Raw genomic sequence first — 4,943 nt, 5'->3', positions numbered from 1 at the left:
GAGGTTATGGCACAGTTGCAACTAGAAGCCACAAAAAAGCAACAATTAGAGATTCAACAACAAATGGCTGACACTAACTTCAGGCTTGAAACACAGCGTATGGTAGCTGGGCATGGAAATACTAGTAATGTTTCAACAAATAGTGATAATAATCCCATAAGGCTGAATAAGTATATAGAGTTACCCAAGTTTAATGAGGAGGATCCTGAGGTTTTCTTTGCACATTTTTATAAAATTGCCATCAGTATGAACTGGCCAAGGGATCAGTGGGTAGCCATTATGCAGTCTCAATTTAAGGGGCGTAGTCAGGAGGTTTTTACATCCCTACCTGACGCTCATAGCTTTGATTATGAATTTGTAAAGAAAAGCACCTTAAATGCGTATCAATTAAATCCAGAGGCACACAGGCAGAAGTTTCGGAACCTAAGGAGGGTAAGTGATCAGACAATAGTTGATTTTACTCGTCAGAAGACGAATTATTGCAACAGATGGTTAAAGTCACTTTCAGTAACTGAGTTTGATGCTCTAAAGAATCTTCTTATCATGGAAGAAGTATTGGCATGTCTCCCAGACAAGTTGTCTACTTTTATGGCAGAACAAAAGAATGTAACAGACATTTATGAGCTGTCAAAGCTCGCTGATGAGCATGAGTTGTTGACTAAGGCCCAGTTTACGGCCACTTCACTTAAGTCTAGTCGTAGAGTAAATTATAATGCTCACAGAACTCCTTATCAGTATAAGTCCCCTCTTGGTGCAACAGTTACTCCCGTGAACTCTTCTCTTACTAACCCTAAGATTGTTACTCCATTGCCAAGATCATCTAAGCCTAGTAATGCTAATTGTAAACCTGCAGTTGGTTCTACCAGTGTGTCCACTGTCAAGCATTGTACACATTGTAAGAGAAGGGGACATGTGATTTCTTCATGTTTTAGCTTGCATCCTGAACTACGGCCAACTGGTCTTATTATGAGTAAAGGATTGCAACCTATTAATTCTTCATGTATTACAGTCAATCCCAATTGGATGGCTGAATTTAAACCATATATTTCCACAGGTACCTTATTATGTAATAATGGTAGACATAAGATTGTTCAATTACTCCGTGATACTGGAGCTTCACAGTCTCTTATTACCCAGAATGTACTTGCGGATGTTGACACCCGAGATCTTGGTGAAGTTGTGCTTCTCTAAGGTATTGCAGGTAGTGTGCAACCGGTGTCCTTAATGCAAGTTAACCTTGATTCTAACTATACTTCAGGATGGTGTAATGTTGGTGTAAGTAAACAACTGCCCATTCCTGGGGTAGACATTATTCTAGGTAATGATTTTAGCAACCGAAAGGTTGTAGGGCCCAAGTGTCCCATCATGTTAACTAAACCCAATAATGCATTAGCTCAACCAGAAGCAGATGATGATATTATTTACCCTGCTTGTGTTGTAACTAGATAAATGGGACAAACAGGTGAGAGTAATCCTGTCTTCACTGAGGTTGCTGTTCCCAAGACCAGGACCCCTTCAGTAAAGGAGTGGGAGTTGGATCTTGAGGATTCCTTTATGACTCGACTGGATGATGAGAGTGAGGCCGTAGTAGAAGCCCCGCCAAACCTAAATCACAAGGAAAGTGAAGGTGAGGAGGCTGAACTATCTGTACCTTGCCCGCTTGTCTCCAGTGAACCAGTTGTCGAGAGTGAGGCCGAAGTAGCTATGACTCCATTTTATTCTGATCAATCCGGAAAAGAGATCAAGCTACTAGGTTCTCGCCCTCTCGCTGCTGAGTCTGAGTCATTGCCCTTAAGTGTTGTACAGAATACTGATCCTAGTTTAATTAAGTGTATTTCTGAGGCTCCTGATAATGTTGATGCATTGGAGGAAGGGACGGGTTTCTTCTTCAAGGATCGACTTCTGATGAGAAGGTGGAGACCCAAGGGAACTCCCTCTTCAGATGATTGTGAGATTAGAACCCAACTCGTTGTCCCCAATGATTATCGTAGGCAGGTTCTGCAGGCTGCACATGATGACCCCATGGGAGGTCATCAAGGTATCACAAATATGTACCATAAGATATGCAAATATTTTTTCTGGCCCAAGTTAAAGATAGACGTGGTCAGATATTGTCATAACTGTGTACTCTGTCAAATTGTTGGCAAACCAAATCAATCTGTGCCAAGAGCACCATTGCAACCTATTGTAGTTCCTGATGAACCTTTTACTCATGTTGTAATTGATTGTGTAGGTCCTTTACCTTAGACTAAATCGGGTAACATGTTTTTGTTCACTCTCATGTGTATGACTACAAGATTTCCTGAAGCTTATGCTCTAAGGAATACCAAGGCTCATAATCTCATCAAGTGTCTTGAAAGATTCTTTTCGTTGTTTGGAATGCCTAGAGTTATTGAGAGTGACAATGGGGGAAATTTTGTTTCTAAAGTTTTCAGAACTTTTTGCGAGTCCCGAGGGATTCAGCACAAATTATCCAGTCCATATCATCCACAAAGCCAAGGTGGGCTTGAACGTTTCCACCAGACTTTAAAACAAATGTTGAGGACAACCGGAGAAACTCATCCACGTAATTGGGATGAGAATCTCCCCTTTGTGTTGTTTGCAGCTAGAGAAGGGCTACAAGAGTCATTGGGCTGTTCACCTTTTGAACTAGTGTTTGGTCACCAAGTAAGAGGTCCTCTTAAAATGCTACAAAAAAAGTTGTTGGGAGATGTCTCTGTTCATCAGAGTGGGTTGTACTTGAGTGAGGTCAAGGACAAGTTGTGTCGGGCTCGTGAGTTGGCGAAAGAACATCTGGGAAGAACTCAACAAGCCATGAAAGTAAGATATGACAAGAAGTTCAAGGCTAAGCTCAGGTCGTTTGCTGTCGGAGATTTGGTGTTGGTGTTGAAACCTCGTATGGGGGACTTCCATGTCCCATAAGTTTGCAGGACCCTACCAAGTGGTAGAGAAGGTGGGAGACCTAACTTATAAACTAATTAACCCTAATCTTTCAGAACCCCAAATGACTGTGCACATTAACAGATTAAAAGCTTATGTTGGACCAGGTGTAGTAGCTTGTTTTAGTCGGGAAGAGTTACCACCTGAGGATAATTGTAGTGAGGGAAATGATGTTAATATTAAACTTCTCAGTTCCAGTTACAATAGCTGGGAGATGCTATGTCATTTACAGGAGGAGCAACGTGATGAGTTCCAGGTTCTGCTGGACAACCATACATCTCTGTTTAGGGAGGTTCCCACACAGACCCACCTCATCACACACGACATTTAGCTCCTGGACAGCGCACCCATTTGACAACATCCGTACCGAGTGAATCCCGAAAAGAGGAAAATTATACAAGCAGAAGTGGAATATCTGCTCCAGCATGATTTCATTCGGCCAAGTCAAAGTACTTGGAGCTCTCCGTGTTTGTTAGTGCCAAAAACAGATGGAACCTGGAGATTGTGCGTGGATTATAGGAAACTGAACAAGAGCACTACTGTGGACGTTTTTCCTTTACCCTTGTTGGAGGAATGTATTGAGTCCATAGGACATGCCGAATATGTAAGTAAGCGTGATTTGTCTAATGGCTACTACCAAATCCCATTAACAGAGTATGCTAGGGAGGTTACTGCTTTTGTTACACCTGATGGTGCGTATGAATTTAATGTCATGCCATTCGGTTTGAGAAATGCACCTGCTACCTTTCAAAGACTCATGAATTTCTTACTCAAGGATGTGCCAGATTGTAGGGCCTACCTTGATGACATTGTTTTGTACAGTAAGAATTGGGCAGATCATCTCTTAGGCCTTAAGAACTTGTTCACAGTGTTACAAACAGCAAAGTTAACCATAAATATGAATAAGTGTAGTTGGGCAAGAGGTACAATAACTTATCTTGGACACGAGGTAGGACAAGGTAAGATTATTCCCTTACAAGATAAGATTCAAGCCATTGTGGACTACCCAGTGTTAACCAATAAGAAAGAAGTCCAACGGTTTATTGGTATGTGTGCATACTATAAGCGTTATTGTAGAAATTTTTCAACAGTGGCTGCTCCTTATACAAATTTGTTACGCGAGCAAGTAAAGTTTCAGTGGACACAAGATTGTCAGAATGCTTTTCAGAACCTAAAGGGCATATTGTCCACATCACCTGTTCTTGCTAGTCCCCAATTTGATAAACCTTTTATATTACACATTGATGCGTCCGATGTTGGAATAGGTGCTGTGCTTATTAGAGTTGGTTTAGATAATATTGAGCATCCTGTGTATTATTACTCTAGAAAATTTAATGCAGCTCAGAAGAATTATTCCGTGGAAGAAAAGGAGGCGTTAGGACATATATTGTCAATTAAGAAGTTTGAAATTTACCTGTCAGGAAACAAAGTGTTAGTATTTACAGACCACAACCCCCTTATCTTTATATATATGATGAAAGTTAAGAACCAACGAATTCTGCGCTGGTCATTGTTTTTGCAGGAATTTAATGTAGAAATCAAACATATTCCAGGCAGGCAGAATGTTATTGCTGATGATTTGTCACGAAGTTTTGATGTACCATAAATGAAATGTTTCTTTTTACTTAACATTTTTACTTTGAAAAAAATGCCATTGATTTTCAATCCATTGCATTTTTATTCTTGGAGGTGGAAGTTTTACGTACCTCTATAAGATACGTAATTAAATAAATTAATATGTACCTTTATAATTGTGTATAAATTACATGTATGTATATTGATATACTTATATGTTCTATGTAAAATAATTTCATGTTACATTGTTGGCGTTAGGCCCAGCGTATCGTGGGAATGATTGTTTTATTTCTTTGTGTACTCAGTTTCCCATGGGAACTAATGATATATATGTGATCATATGTGGGTAACATAGGTGAATAATAATAATTGTGTGAACTGTATATGGCAAATTGTTGTGGGATAGTCCGTTGCTGGATGAGCATGCC

Source organism: Procambarus clarkii, chromosome 36 (genome assembly GCF_040958095.1).
Source record: "Procambarus clarkii isolate CNS0578487 chromosome 36, FALCON_Pclarkii_2.0, whole genome shotgun sequence".
NCBI classification, from domain to species: Eukaryota; Metazoa; Arthropoda; class Malacostraca; order Decapoda; family Cambaridae; genus Procambarus; species Procambarus clarkii.
Note: the sequence above shows the minus strand (reverse complement) of the source record.